A 16,852-nucleotide genomic window follows, 5' to 3' on the forward strand; every position below is an offset into this window, starting at 1 on the left:
TTCTTGAATGTGGATTGTGCATGTGCTGCTAAGAAGATGTTCAATTTACATAAGTTGAATGAACTAATTTCAGCTGGAGCAGTTAATGGAAAGTCTTTCATTTGTAGAGAATGTAAGGCTTCCAGTTAGTAAAGCTGCCATTTTGCTCATCAAGCACATACAGTATGAATGTATGGAGTAAGCATAAATCAGCTACTGCAAGTAAGACTTGTGGGTCATATCAGAAAGCCAAACGATAAGATTATAGTTCTGATGCTGTAAAGTAGAGGTGGGCAACATGTTAATAACTGACAAGGACACTATGGCCGTAGCTAGACGTAAGGTTTATCCTGGAATTATACAGGGTTCACCCCTGCCCGAGTGCTGGATCCCCTGTGTGTCACCTAGATGAACAGGTTTGACCCCAGGACAATCCTACGGTCTAGCTACGGTCTATGTTTCTTTGAATGGCTACTAATCTACATATCTTACCTACATGCAATTAATTTATTCTGCATACCATTTTTATGAATGTGGCAACTGTCAAGCCAAATCTAATTGGTATGTGATAGATCTAATCCAGACTCGCTCACCCCTAATTCAGGGGTGGGTGGGACACACCTCTGGTTAAATCCTTTAAAAATAATAATAATCTCAATGTGAGTTCTGAAATCATATATAGACATAGACAGACAGACCATAAGCTGGTATGTTCAGGATTCCAATAGGAAACCTTGCAAGAATGCCTTGGGAGTTCTTTGTATGTGAACAATATATTTAAGAATGTAGGATTACATTTTTAAAAGGGAGATGCCTTTCATGTTGAAACTGAGTAGATAGCCTTTCTCCTTTTAGTATTTGTTTGTAGGCTTAAGCATGACTGGTAGCAAATATTAGAATCTGTTTTGTTTTACAGTGATGATATAACATTTTCATTTTGTGTTTGCTTTGTGTTCACATGTTTTTTATGGTAAGTAGTAGATTGTCTTGATCATTTGTAGAGTTTATTTACATTTTTAAAATAATAATACATTTTTAAACTGGGGATCATAAACGGGAGGAGCGCTCCATATAAACAAAGCTATCGCAAATATAATTAGCTGAGTATGCATAGTTTCTAATACTTATTCTAATTGTCTGTACAGAATATTTTTAGTTCTTCTCTGTTTTTTTAACTCTAACAGAACTAGGCAAAGCTCAGAAATCGCATCAGGTGAGCTCACTCTCACTTTAAAGAAATGCTTTTTAAAAAACAAGAAAAATCAAAGCTTTACCAGGTTCACGAGCCTGATGCAACGTTATGTTAAAAGAAACTTATCTTTCTAGAAACCTTTAGTCATATCTTCTTTTAATATTGTGACAAATGAGCTGTTTAGATTTAAATTGTCTTATTGTGACAAATTGATGACATTGTATAGATTTTAATATGCTTTTAATGTTGGTTGAATTGTGGAATTCAGGTCTGGTATTGTATCTTTCCAGGGCAAATCTCTAGTCATCCCTGTTTTGGGTTCTGTCTCATCCTAATCACTGTCAACATGAAATGAAAGGCAAGAAGGGAATCTTGCCTGAGTCTCTGAAGAGTCACTGCCTGTCATAGTAGATAATATTAGGCTAGATGGACAAGTAGTCGGACCTGGTATAAGGGCAACTTTCTATTAGTGGTGCCAGTGAAGTTCTCCTGAGCCTGGCTTGGAACCAAACTTTAGATTCGTAGAAGGTCACCTCAAAACATAAATGAACTTTGAAGCCTTCCTCCATCCTTCCATCAAGCCCTCCTCCAACTGTGAAGCCCTCCTCCATCAAAATCTGAGCATGATGGGGTGGGTGGGAATCTGTACAGACTATTTACTCCATCGTGGCTGCGCAGTGATGATGTGTTGTTTATATGATGCAGCCACCAACTCACAGCCATGTCAGGCTTTTACCACCCAAACTGCGTTTTTTTTGCGGGTTTTGGGGGGGTGCTCCGAGGTCACCACGTTGTTTCTCTGTCTGACAGTGGTGGCCTTGGTTCGGGTTAAGCCCAACAGTTGATGCTGGGGGGCAGATCCAAGCCCAATTGTGATTTTTCCCCATCCAGGGTAAGTGTGGGAACCCAGGGCAGGAGGCAGGGTTTTTTCCAGCCAGATAGTCCTGTTCACTCCTCCTGTCTATATTTATTGGTTCTACTTCACAGCAACGATGCTGCAGCATTTTGGAGGGAATTGGTCACAAAGCCGCATCATATAGACACCCCCCAGGATCCCTGACTTCCCTCCCCCACTCCTCACCAGCCTTTCCTGCCTCCAAAAATCCACTCTGCCAGCCCCAACTAACACAACACCCTCCCAAACATACTGAAGAGCGGGGATTGTGGTAGTGTGCGAAGAGTGGAGAATGGGAAGGGTTCCCTCCCCTCAATCCCCCCTCTCTGTCTGTCACTCTGGGCAATAGAGAGGGATGGGGAATAAGGATAACACTTGGGCTTGGCCAGGCCACATTCACCTCTGCTACTATCACCATCCCCACTTGGTGATTAGTAAAGTAAGAGTTGGGAGGATTCTTTGAGGAGGCCAGCTGGGAGAGAGTTTTGTTTTGTTTTGTTTTTTCAATTTCCAGGATCCTTGGATTGGCTCAGGAAATGAACACCTTTGTTCCAATTTTGGGACAAAAGTAATAAGTTCATTTATGGGTCATTATTAATCCAAGGAGAGCTAGGAGGTGTTCACTCACATCCATTCCTTACGTTCATGTGTAATACCTTGCCACTTTTAAAATAAATAAAATACTGCTTCCTTTAATTTTACATCTGATTTTCCATGAGGTCTGCACCCATTCGGTGTGTTCATGCTTTAAAGCAACTTCAGTGTCACTTTTGCAGTTTGGTTATTTAACGAGCTCTGAGCTGGGAAGGATTTTGGCTTGTCCAGAGGTTCTGCTAATTTTTACCCGCTGTATTTCCTGGATATAAAGAGAACTTCTGATTGTAGAAATGTTCGCCTTTGCCAGATTGAGAGCCTGCACTCTCTTTTTTGGGCTGTTGGTGCAACTTTTAAGAGCAGTTCTAAAGATACATGATGGCAGCTTCAAGATATATAGCCTTAACTTTGTGCAAGTCTCCTTCTTTTTGTAATGAAAGTCACATCTACAACTGCAGCAGCATTTTTCATATTTTCTTTAGCTACCTCTAAAACTGTTTTCTTCCAGTAGTTTTGGAATTATGATGAGCTCACTTATCATCTGCCTTTCACTGCAACATTTGGTGTGACCATCAATAAGTGCTTACCACCTCAAATTTCATATGAAGTGGGAAGAGAGCTGATTATGTTCTTTTGATTGCATCTCTCATTCTCACTTGATTTAAGGCACTGTTATTTTGTGCCTTGGAGTGGCCTGGTTAGTTGTGTGAAATGACTACTGCATATCAGCTGTGCTGGATTCTGCCAGCTTATCATGTGCATGCAGCATGGAAGGCCAACCGGAACATGATGAGCTTAGCATTTGGTAACTACTAACTCAACTGCTGATCAAAAATGTTTTTAACCCCTTTTCTTTCCCATTATCTTTGTGTTTATTTCTGTATGAAAAACAGTGCAGTGTGAAGCCTGACAGGTGAACTCTGAAATACAATTGCGAGTGAAGGAGGCGAGACAATAAAGAGATTACACAACTGTATGGATTGAAAATTGGGCCACATTTATTCAATTCAGTCTGCAAAGTGGGCAGCTCCTCCACTATGCTGGCACTATGCTGGCACTAGCCGGTCAGTGTAATCAGGCGAAACATTCTTTTCTTGCTGGATGTTGATTATAGAATTGGCACCCTTTAGGATTTCCCCACTTGGGGGAAAGGGGGGTGCATTCCCTGTCACATCCCCCCTGGGCCATGAAACACTGGATGTGTGAGGTGAAATGGCTCCACAGGCCATCCTTATCCCCCCCACTGGGGCCGCAAAACCCTCAGCGGGAGGCCCTCAGGCATCCCCTGTCATTACCAGCGATGCCTCAGAATGATCACCATCCCTATCCAGACAAACACAGCCTGGCCAAACCCACTTACATAGGGGAATGTGGCCAACTGAACTGAAATAGGGCCCACCAAATCAACCTAAGATGCTCCCACCCCACTTACAGTGGGAAGCAGGCAAAAAGACACAGAACAGGCCTCTCAGACTCTGTGCCGAAAGCTCCTGCTCGGCGCTCAAAAGAATGTCCAGTTAAACTCCAAATGGCGTACAGGGAGGGAGGGAGGCAGGCACTTAGAAGAGGTTGGGATGAGGGCTCTGCAGGGTAATATTGCCTGGTAAGCCCCTCCTCCAGCCAGTGGCACCACCAACCCCGCCAATGCTGGGGCTTGCAGGCACGTCTCCTCATTCTCTCTCTACACCCGCAACAGCTCTCCGCTGTCAGGCAAGCTGAATGTGGGATAGGGAATTTGAACTGCTTTCTTTGCCAAATAACTAAATTTACAGCTTCTTTTCTGTGAATCTCTCTACATTTTGATACTATGAGCAGGAAACTAACAGCAGGTGCAAAAATAAGTACTTTTAAGCCACAGAGATTTCAGGAAGGAAGTTAAGCACATGGTTAAATCAGATATGCCCCTCTTTTCCTCAGAACTCCCTCTTCACTACCCTCAGATTTGATCTTCTCCCACTTCCTGTTCTTGGCTTCATCCATTCTGCCTCCAGATTCACACTGCTTTGGCTTATCAATGTCCTTGGTGTTCTTTCATAAGCCCTGTGTAAGATATTTTGCTCTATCAGGCCAACATTTTACAGTGTTTTCTTAAATTAAATTACACAAATCAGATTTTGACCCAAAATGCCACATGTAACTTTTGATATCAAAATTTGACAATGGAAATTTGACTTTGTGGGGGTTTGTGACCTATCCATGAGAACATATTATTTCCCAATTCAGGAGGTCTCCAACCTTTTTGGGTTGGTGGGGGCACATTTGAAGTTTTGAGAGAATGTTATGGACACTCTCACAAGATGGCTGCCATGGGCAGAGGGTTGGTGATTGATAAAATGGCTGCTATGGTGGGCGTGGCTGGTCACAAAATACTCATTTCCTGGAAGGGAAACTGGTGAGACTAAAAGAAAAGTGTATTTCCCAAGAATCTAAGTACAAGGCAGAGGAGGGATCTGAACTCCAAAGCTCAAAACTGCTCTTTTGAACACAAAGATGATGCTGGATGGCAGCACTTCATTTGGCAGCATGGCAGCCTCCTAGTTAAAAAAAATAAATTAATTAAAAGCAATCTTGAGAAATAAAATAAAAGTCAAGAGGAGCAGGGAGACACTTGGATTAAATGAATACACAAATTATATTTATGCAATGGTCATGCAAACATGCTGTCAGATTCTTCTAGATGTGTTGTGCTACTGCAAAATTGTTGGATGTCAAATGCTGACACTGATTATCAAATATTTGCTTAATATCTACACATCTGGAGAATATTTACTGCCAAAAGTCATAGGGGAGAATTTTAGGGACTAATGGTTTCAATTCCAATTTTTACAGAAAATGTCCAATTTGTCAGCATTCTAATGCTGACAGGTTGGAATTATGGCCTGCTGGTTACAAGCTCTGTGTGCTCTGGAGGAATTATTCACATATTACATTCACAGTTTGTTTGCTGAACCAGGAGGCAGATGTTGTATTTACTGCTAAGCAACTACAAGCCTTCTACGCAGAGTTTAGAAATGAAGTTGTGGCAGGTAAGCATCAAGATATGAAAATAAAATGAATCCAGTCTCAATTCCAATGGAAACCAAAAGGAATATTTCTGTCAAGAAATATTTTTGTAAGCCACCATGAGAGCCTTTTTTGGCTGAATGGAGGGATAAAAATGCTTAAATAAATAAATAAATAATAAATTTTACACAATATAAGTTCTAGAGAAACTTCAGGGGTAGGATTTAGCCAAACTTTAAAAACTTCAAAATTTTCATTGATTTCAGTAGAAGGCTTAGGCATAGGGTTAATTCCCATTCAAAGCAATAGGTCATTAAAGTGCACAACCTTGCTTGGATCCTGCCCTATGTGAGCAGGTATTCTGAACAGGGTTTTGCATTTACAAATGCCTCAGTAGTTTTATTCATGCTCTGAAAAAGGGAAAGAATAAGTATAGCAAATGAACAGGGATTGTGACCCAGTCTCACAAAATGTAAGCTTTACCTACAAAATAATGTTTGGTCTTTTTATGATATCAAATGCAATGTCATTCAAAAATATGCTTTATTGAACTTTATAAAGGTACTCTGCCTTAACCTGGTGGTCTTTAATATTGTTTACATTCATACTGTACTAGGGTGACCATATTTGGGAAACCGAAAAAGAGGACACCTTGTGTGTGTGTGGGGGGGGAAGCAGCTTTCTGAGTCCTGCAGAAAGTACGTTATTCCTCCTCCACCTTAAAGAACCCGATTGGAGTGGAGGAGGGGAAAGGATTTCATTCTGCACCACCACCATCCACTCCAATTGGGGCCTTTTCTATAATGTCCACGAATGACCCACTTTCCCCTTTAAGACCTCAATTGGAGCTCGGGGTGGGGGAATGATGTACCTCAAGAAAGCATGTCATTCCCTCCTGCCATGCTAATGGCAGCCTTAAAGGGGAAGGTGTGTCATTCCAGGACATTATTGAAAATTATAGAAAATCCCCCCTGACACCATGGAAAGAACAAAAACCAGGACAAATCCGGGGAAATCCTGACAGTTGGTCACCCTAACTGTACATAGTAGTGGCCTCAAACAGTTCTGAACGTAACGCACAACGTCAAAATTACAACCCCCTGCACCCACTGTCACAGAGTATAGGGTCATGCAATTAGAAGGGACTTCAAAGCTCATCTAGTCCAAGCTCCTTCTGATGCAAAAAAATTCCACAACTACAGCACCCTGATGGATGGCCATCTAGCCTCCTCTTTAGAAGCTCTAATGAAGGAGTCTTTACCACCTTTCAAGGCAGTCTGTTTCACTGTCAACCAGCTTGTACCTTCAGACAGTTCTTCTGAATGTTAGTCTAAATCCTTTTTCTTCTAATTTTGACCTGTCGGTTCAGGACCTACCTTTTGGAGCTACAAAAAAACACATTTGCTCCATCGTCTATGCGACAGTCCCAGGCTAAATATAGCCAACTCCTTCAGCTTTTCCTTATAGGACTTGCTTTCCAGGCTTCTCACCATCTTTGTCGCCCTCCTTTTGTTACATTCCAGTTTTTGTTTTTGTTTTGATATTTTTAATTATTTTTCCATTGAACAGATGATGGAAACTTCTTACAATACTTTAGAGTACGAGTACTTCTTATAAAGTTTAAACATCCACATTCAGCTTTTGTTACACTACATAGAAAGAGTTGCACAAAGTATACATTAAATGTTAAGACAATACATCTTTCCAAAATGATCTCTGTGGGACTGGAGGTGTAAAGTCTTTTTTGTTAACAAAAGTAATAAATGGAAACCATCTCTTTATAAAATTATTTTGCTTCGTGAGCCTCTAACCTATCTGTTGTCATGAATGAGCTGATATGCCACCCTTAGATTGTATATCCTGACTTGGTTTTCCACCCTTTTGCTACCTTTATATGTGCTGCTACCAAAAATAGAGAAACTAATATCTTAAACTGCAGTTCCCTGAAATGTACCTGAGTTGAACACTGACATATTGTATCTCCAGCTCTGTGCTAAAGCTTTTTTTAAAAAAAATGACACAGAAATTGATACTTTGGCCTAGTCTACACCAAGCAGGATATTGCACTATGAAAGCGCTATGAAAGGTGTATATAAAAGGCAGGAGCCACACCAAGCAGGATAGAGCAGTATGAAAGCGGTATGTGTCAATGGGACCCAACAGTTGTCAGTGCACTTCAATACTGCCATAAAGCAGTAGTGTGGCTCCTGCCTTTTATATACCGCTTTCATAGTGCAATATCCTGCTTGGTGTAGATTAGGCCCAGATTGATCTTGCGTCATGGTGAGATCTACTGTATATATGAACCATAATCTTTTAGATATTTGCATATTTGTGCATTTCAGGTGCAGTCTGCGCATATGAAAGCAAGGGTGGTGCCATATTTGAAGATGCTGTAGCAGAAACTGAAGGAAGATGTTCTGAGTATTTTGGGGTTCTACAAATTCAGTACCTTGACATCAATAGAAACACATTTTTAAATGCATTAATTTATTTATAAAACTAGTATACCACTCTCTAAGCAGTTTACATGCTAAAATATTAAAATCAGTATTAAAATACTCAATGAACAATTACTGGAACAACAAAAATAAATATCAGAAATACTTAAAACAGAGAGAGAGAGAGAGAGAGAGAGAGAGAGAGAACCATTAAATGGACCGGCATCATTACAGCAATTACAAGGCAGGAAAAGCTAGCATAAACATATAACATTTTCATGAAGCACCCCACAGTTTCTGCCTCCAGAACTGCACAGGGGAGGGAATTACAGAGCGGGTGCCCCTATTGTGTATCTTCACTTTCTAGATGTCATATGGTAGCATTATGTTGGTCATGGAATTATCACCAATGCCTCCTCTGAAGATCTGATTGGTTGATTAGATACGTAGATATAGTGGAAAGCGGGCTGGTAGGTATTCTGGTTCTGAGTTGTTTAGGGCTTTGTATGTCAATAACATAACCTTGAACATGGCTTGGTAGCTAATAGGCAGCTGGTGCAGTTCTTTTTACACAAGTGTAATGAGTATTTGGCTCGGTACCCCACTGAGCATCCCAGCTGTTGAATCCTGTGGTAGCTGCAGTTTCCAAACCAGGAACCAGGGAGGCCCCACATAGAATGAATTACAGAGAATTGTGAGGCTACCAGTGCATGAACTACAGGACTAAGCTGTCCCTATGAGACATGGGCATAGTTGTTATATCAGTTGGAATTGGTGATCTCTCTAATGATAGCTTCAGAATACTGAAGGGCAGAATTAGTTATATATTTGCAGAGGCTAATATTAGTTTTAATGAAAGGGAAAGTTGAAGGAGCATAAAGTAACAATTTCCAGGGGGGGGAAATACCAACTCCACAAGCCCCCGTAAGTTCTTCAGCTTACTTTTGAATGATCTAGGCTCTAGAGCATGAAGAATAAGGCTCCCAAGTTTTCAGATAGCACACATTATTCTGGGTGGTAAAATCCTAATCAGACTTTTAAGAAGTCCACAAGGATCCATTTAAACTTGGTGACTGGGCAACGGAATGGCAGATAAGATCCATTGTAAGTAATGTCAAAGTGGTTCACATTAGGACAGGATATGCTAATGTACACTTAAATGTTGAGGAGGTTTAAATTGACTGTAACTACCCAGAAAAGAGATCTTGTGGTTTCAATAGAAAACTCACTAAAAAGTATGCCTTGAAAGAAATAAAAATGAAGAAAAGATAATAGTCAAAACAGGTCTCCACCCCTCACCAGGCTGGATGATTCTTAAAATGGGGAAAGTTCTGCACATCTCCTTTATTCCTATCAAATCACCCACCTCTCTCTTTTGATCTAGAATCCTCACCCGCAATGTTTGGCTGAACATTCTTCTCAGAGCATATTTGACCCAGTTTTAATAGAAATACTTCTTTTTCACCATCCCCTCTGCCATCATAGATTCAAATGAGCTCTAGCCTGCATTCAGTCGGATTTACAGATTTTTTGCCACGTGCTCCAGCCATTGCCTCTGTTGTGTCTCCCCATTCCTGTTGCTACAAATCTGGCTTAGTTCAGCTCATGCTGTTGGTGCAAGTGGCTCACAGAACTTGTTCCTATGGATGAACTGCATCCAGAATTGACAGATTTTATAAATTTAACAGCATAATCCTACACAAGGTTACTCAGAAGGTTACAACAACTGGGATTGTTTAGCTTGGAAAAAAGGAGGCTAAGGGGAGACATAATAGGAGTATACAAAATTATGCATGGTGTGGAGAATGTGGAAGGGAGACCTTTTTCTCCCTTTCTCATAATACTAGAACCCGGGTCATCCTATGAAGCTGATTGTGGGGATATTCAAGACTGATAAAAGAAAGGCTTCGTCACCCAGCACATAGCTAAACTATAAACTTCGCTAACACAAATATATTGATGTTTGGATGTCTTTAAAAGGAGTTAGATAAATTCCTGGAGGAGAAGGCTATCAGTTGCTACTAGACCTGATGGCTATTTGCTACCTCCAGTAGCAAAGGTAGTAGACCTATGTACACCAGTTGCTGGGGAACATGAGCGGAAGGATACTGTTGCACTCATGTCATGCTTGTGGGTTCCTGATTGACAGCTGATTGGCTACTGTGTGAACAGAGTCCTGGACTAGATGGATCCTTGGTCTGATCCAACATGGCTCTTATGTTCTTAAGTAACTCCCTTGAATTCAATGGAGCTTAATCACAGGTAAGTGTGCATAGAATTGCAGTCTTTTAATTCAACTTTTCCAAAAACGATATAGAAAACAGTTGTGTCTAACAGCTTTTAGGAAGAAATCAAAGTAAATTTGTACCATCTTTCTACTAGATAATATTCCCAAAGATGGCATTGTGTTAATCGTGGCATTATCATAAGTGGTTGTAATTAGCATTCTCAGCACAGTAAAAGGTGCCCAGAGTCTCTTAATTCCAGTGTATATTATGTATTGCTGCTCTGAAAAACTATTACACTATTTCACAGTCAGTTTGAAATGATCTTGCATGACTACAGCAAGTAAATATCACTAATTGCTCTGAATGTAAATTTCATTAAATAATATTTATAAGCAGGTGAGAGAAGAAAATGTATATGTGAGACACTTATTTATGCTGTGAATAATGAAATTTATTTTGTGCATATTCTACAAATATCTTATATAACCAAAATAATGAAACCCTGTACTTTGTGGCCATCATTTGCTATCAGTCTGTTGCACGTTCCTTTTCAGAAGTAGAGTTCTTAGGTGAATCTCTTATTATTTCCCCCCTGCATTTTTCTCTCCAAGTAGCTACTTCAGCTTGAGACACTGGGGGAAAAAATCCTTATAGAGAAGCCCTGTGGACACATTGGGCTGTATTCAGCAGTAGTGTGTTTACACCAGTGAAAGAGAACCACTGGTGGAATAGACTTCCCCTTCACTCCTGCAGCCTCCTGCATGCCCTGAATCCGCTCCAGAGGGTTGGTGGAACCTCTGGGGAAGATTTGGGACGCACAAGGTGGGGGTCAGATTAAGTATATTAATCAACATTATCCTAATGTGAATTTGGTGGAAATCCTACAAAGCAATATTATACCTTAGGGCTGTGTTGTTTTCCTTTTTAATTTTCTGAGTGGGTGTTGATTTTGGGGGCTGAAATATTTCTTAGATACTCCCAATGATAAGAATGCCCATTTGTTCCCATTGTTTCCTTGATCTGCTGCATCTTTGGTGTCATTTTTATCCTTACAATTCTTGAGACCCCTCCTTTATTCCACATACAGAAGACAACCTTAGTGACAGAAACTTACTTCAACTCTGGTGTTAGGCCAGCATCCTCCACCACACCAGAGGATAGTAAAGTAGCTTAGGGGGTGCAAGGCATGTTGTTTAAGACCCAGAAGCCTGTCCTCCCAATGCTGCTCCCCCTTACCCTTCAGCATCTCCCAGCCTGAGGCAGTTGCCTCACTTTACCTAATGTAGGGTCTGCCCTGACATGCACAGGGCATGTCTAGACCAGGTGTTATCCCGGGGATCATCCCTGTGTGTCCAGATGACAGGGGATCCCAGGAGCAGGGAGGAGTGATCCGTCCATTTCCCCAGGATATTGGCATGCCCATTTTTCACAGTTTTCCCATGGTCCCGGGACGATCCCGAGGACCATGGGTAGTGTGGGGTTATCAGAGGGGAGGAGCCGGGCTGGTGGGAGTCCAAGACCATCAGTGGTTGGGGGGAGCGGGGTTGGGGCTTCTTTTCTTTTTTTAGAAAAAAAAAACCACTTACTTTTTCACTGGAGTGCAGATACCCTCCAGCGCCTGTCTTTTTTTCTTTCTTTTTTTAAAGGCGGATGTGACATCCTGCTTCCTCCCTGGACATCGCGCACCACGTGTGAACCCAGGGGGAGGATCTTGCGATCAGCATATCGTAAGATCCCCCCCTCCCCTGGTCTAGACATGTCCACACATGTGAAAATATCCACTCACCATTTTGAAGAATAATCTAGCTACAGAGTTCTACCTGTGGTGGCAAAACATTTGACTTTTCCATCTATTTGTGTTATTGCTGACAGTCCCTATGTGCCAACTGGGAGAACGTAACGAACCCTTGAGATGATGAATGCTTACAACTCTAGACTGAACTGAACTTAATCCCAAAGTGTCTTTTATGGTGGTGTGTGGGTGTATTTTAACAAGTAAATGCACAGCCAAGATGACTTATCCTAAGCAGCTGGATACTAATAAGAGCAAACATAAGATAAGAAATGGATAAGAAAGTTGTTGAGCTGCTCAACTCAATAAAAGGAGATATTACTTGGAAAAAAAGTGAGTATGTAGGGATGTGGACAAACTAGGGAGAAGATAGTCACTTTAATTGTTCCAATTAATTGTACAATTTCCTTTTAGACACTTGATAGCTAAGACATTTAAGGCAATGCAATATTATGAATAAACTGCATTTTTATACATCTAGATTCTCATGTAGAATCTTTGACTGTATAAACCGACTCCTTTGCATTTGGTAATTTGCATGTTTGCTTTTGTCTTAGTGTTAGACCCAGAACTTTAGCTATTAGGGCAATTTTCAATGATTATATTAGCTACACATATTACATCATTGAGCTAATTGCTGGTTGTCAAGACTGCTGGTGGGGGGAGAAGAGTGCAGTTCAATGACAGTGTTTATTTTAATTAGTTAACCTTTGTTATGGAAGCGTCATGGTGCACCGTATGTGTAAAACAAAACAAAACGAAAACAAAAAATGAAAGAGTACAGATAATGAAGATATTCAGACCATCAAAACAAACAGAACACAACACGCACACACACACACCCACCCAAAGAAGACTTTAAAAATGTATCTAGGCACGTGAGATTGCAGAATGCCATCTGTATTCTATGGCACTGAGAAAACTGATTATGTTGGACCTCTATTTCGTAGCAGATGGGTTCATTAAATTTAATAGCCTCTAGAGCTTTTAGAAACAGTGTTAAAAACATGTGGAACATGCTGTGACACTTCACTTCTAGCCCCAGAGTCATTACAATTCTGGCGCAGACTATAAATATTACAGTACTTTATTTCTATTGAAACAAATGACTACTCTAATTATTTTTGTTCATGTACAGTAACTTCAAAAATATCAAAGCCTGTCCTAATTTTTCCCCATTTTTTCTGCAGTGCATTCTATTTTCTTTGAACACCTTTTTACCATAGTTTAGTTGCTTCTATCTCTGTGTTAGATTCAGTTCTAATTTGTGATTTCACTTGCAGGTTAACGTAAGAAAGTAAAAAAGCAACCATGTGGATTAGGAAAATTACCAACTTTACCTCCTGTGGTGGAAAAGAAGTCAGCAAATATGTGAAGCTTTATCTAGAAAACCAGATCTGAAGCATGTAGGGATGTTAGTTTCAAAGCTGCATTGTTTCTTTCCTGGCATTTAATAGGGTGCCTTTTAGACTTTCATCAGAAAGAAAATCCAGGCCTTGCATTTTCATCTGTTGCAGACTTACCTTGTATGGCCAAAGGTCTAAACTAACTGCAAAAGCATCCCTCTTAAAGGACAGTGTAGATATTATTTGCAAGCAGATCTTTGAGCAGGATTTTTAAAAATAATAATAATAATAATGTATTGCTGATTGCTTGGATTTTGCACATCCATATCCTCACAATAATGCAGTGTACTTTCTAAACATATACCAAAACTGCAGAATGTTAAGGGGGGGGATGATTTCTTGAAATGTAGGAAACTATTACCTAAGTATGCTATCAAACAGAATTGTACATGCAATTCTGACTGCATGCTCTTTCACTTTTAAAAAATGTTTCTTCATCCCCCTGCCCCCATTCATCAATTACATCTAGCCCTGATTTTCTCTTCTTACACCTCCTGGGCAGTATCCGATGATAGTCCTACCCAGACTAGGCCCATTCCCTTCAGTGTGCAGGAGTACCATTGGATACTGCCCCCTGTCAGGGCTGGTGCTACCATAGAGGCCACTCAGGCGGCCGCCTAGAGCGCCAAGGTAAGGGGGGCGCCGAACGCCACACCTGGAAGCCGCTCTCCCACAACGGCTCTGAGAGGGCGGCTTCCAGGCACACCGTTCCGAAGCCGCCCACCCACCCCAGTGTCCTGGCTTCGCTTTGGCTGGGTGGGCGCCCAGCCGAAGCAAAGCCAGAATGCTGGGGTGGGGGGGGCAGGGGCAGCTTTGGAATGGCATGCTCGGAAGTCGCTTTCCCAGAGTGGCTTCCGTCCGGGTGCACTGTTCCAAAGCCGCCCACCCCAACCCAGCGTCCTGGCTTTGCTTCGGCTGGGCAGGCGAGATGGCGCCCTGCGCCTAGGTACACTGGGGTGGAGGTGGGGGGTGAAAGCAGTTCACCTGCCTAGGGCGCAAAATAGTCTGGCACCAGCCCTGCCCCCTGTACCTGCTATTCTTTCTTCAGAAGGTTCATCCAATAACTTTCCTCTTCCTTCTTAGGCCACCAAGCCTAACGCAGAAGCGAGGGATGTTGAAGCTGTTCTTGTGTGATTAGCACATTCTTTTAAAATGTATTTTGGCAGCCCTTCTGTGGCTTAGTTTCATTATATCTAAACCCTGGCATGAGCTGACATTTCGAACACAGACTTTGATTAAAAAAGAGCTAAAGAACTCCATAGCATTCTTATGGCTAAGTGAATGTGTTCCTCTATTACTGGTGGTGTTGAAGGGTATAATGGCATCAGCCCCTTAAAACACTGCCAAAAATTATAAACTTCTGTATTATTCCAGGTAATAAACCTTCTGTATACTCTGAATGCCCTCTAACCTAGGTACTTTAGTACTGAATTACTGATTAGCTGCTTAGATCCTGGATCTGATTTTAAGGTTTGGTTGATAGCTCAAAAGTTGTTTTTAAGATGCCTGTTTTCTTTGTGTATATTGTCTGCTGTATGTTTTTATGGTTTTAGATTTTGTATATCGTTTTTAATGTTTTAATCTTTTGAAATGTTAATAATAATAATAATAATAGACAGCAGTTATTTTTATTTTATTAATTAATTAAATTAAATGTCTTTCCTTTCTGCAAATACAACACTCTAAGTGGGTAGCAATAATAAAATTCAAATAAAAACAAATACAATTAAAATTTAAAAAAACAGATTAAAAACACAAAACCCATCAGTAAAACACAACTTTAAAAAACAGTAACGACACCCAACCAGTTAAAAAACGCTCCAACAGCAACGGAGATTCAATGCCAAAGGCCAAACTGAATAAAAATGTCTTTGTTACCAGTGGAAGGACCATGGAGAGGGAGCCAGCCCAGTGTCCCTTAACAGAGAAATCCAGAGCCTGGGAGCAGCCATTGAGAAGGCCCTCTTTCTTTCCCCACCAAACATGCCTCTGATGGTGGCAGGATGGAGGGAAGGATCTCCCCCAAAGATGGGAAAATCCGCAAAGGTTCATATAGGAGAATAAGTTCCTACAAATAGCGTGGTCCCAAATTGATCCTTCGTAATGCTCTTCATTGGTGCTGAGATGTTTGACCCTTTACCCAACACTCTACTGCTATGGATTATTATCTTCATAAATCATAGGCAGCGGGCTTGGGGTTCAGATTTACCAGAATATTCCATGGGGAACTCTTGATTACATGTATCTTCCACACCTGTGTGTTGGAGACATAGCAGGATAGGGTATTTTTTCAACTTGTCATTGATGTACAGTTCCTTTCTCTGAGAGGACAAAGAATGCCTTTAAATTTCTCTGCTTGCACTGGAATTTTTCTGTCCCTGTCATGACCTATCCTGAAAAATCAAAAGGCAACAGATCACTAAATGAAGGAAAACTCTGACTTCAAGCGTACATTCAACAAAAAAGTTTGTTTTTATAAAAATGTGTACAAACTTCTCCTTTTAAAAAAATAAATTGTAAAATATGGAAACATTCTAATTAACGTCATAGATTTTTTTTCCCTTTGGGTTGATCTAATGATTTCTGTAGTTCCCAGTAAATCTATAGAGTTGCTTCCAGGATGAAAAAGGACAAAGAATATAATTATCTTTGCAAAGCTATTATGTCCTTCTACAACCTGATCATTTGCTGCATGAAAAATGTAAAATGGCCCAGAACGGCTCATTCGTGAGCTTTAAAGGTAGGAAGTGAAGTTTGTTAACTTCAGGCTCATTAACAGATGGTAAACAGCCGTTGCTCACAGTAAAGCTCATGATCAATAAACTGATGGTACCATCATCAGTGTTGATGTCAGTGACACTAAATGTAATTGCACTTCTCACAAATGAATGGGAAAACTATTGGAAAATACAGATGAGAAACTTCGACTGAGACAGATGCAGCATTCCAGAAGAATGGGCATGTTAGTCTTTTGTAACAGTGAGTCTTGTCAGTGGCACGTCAAAGTCTAATGAATTGGTTTCACAAGCTTTTGTAGGTTATAGCCACTTTGGCAGACGAGTTACCTTGTTGCTCTTGTGCAAGGCTGCAGTCGCGTGCACTCCACAGGGAAGCATGTGCCGATAGATACAGTGGGATCTCAGTAAACATGCACAGGTTTGGGTTTCTTGGTCCTTGACTAGGTTTGTATTCTGGCAATTTAGTGCATTGTTGCTATTTTCTGGCCCCAGGTGCAAGTCTTGCTTTTCAGTTTCTGTTACAATTTTTGACAGTCTGAAGCAGGGGTGGGCAACTTGTGGCCCTCCAGATCTTTTGGCCTACC

At 40.9% G+C, this 16,852-nt stretch overlaps 1 protein-coding gene across 1 annotated transcript in view; it reads left to right on the forward strand.

The window, feature by feature from the left end:
* Positions 1 to 16,852, forward strand: part of CACNA2D3 (calcium voltage-gated channel auxiliary subunit alpha2delta 3) — a 650,216-nt gene that overhangs the window by 433,863 nt on the left and 199,501 nt on the right. The window lies entirely within an intron of this gene.

The sequence above is a fragment of the Elgaria multicarinata genome, chromosome 3, assembly GCF_023053635.1.
Source record: "Elgaria multicarinata webbii isolate HBS135686 ecotype San Diego chromosome 3, rElgMul1.1.pri, whole genome shotgun sequence".
Classification (NCBI taxonomy): domain Eukaryota; kingdom Metazoa; phylum Chordata; class Lepidosauria; order Squamata; family Anguidae; genus Elgaria; species Elgaria multicarinata.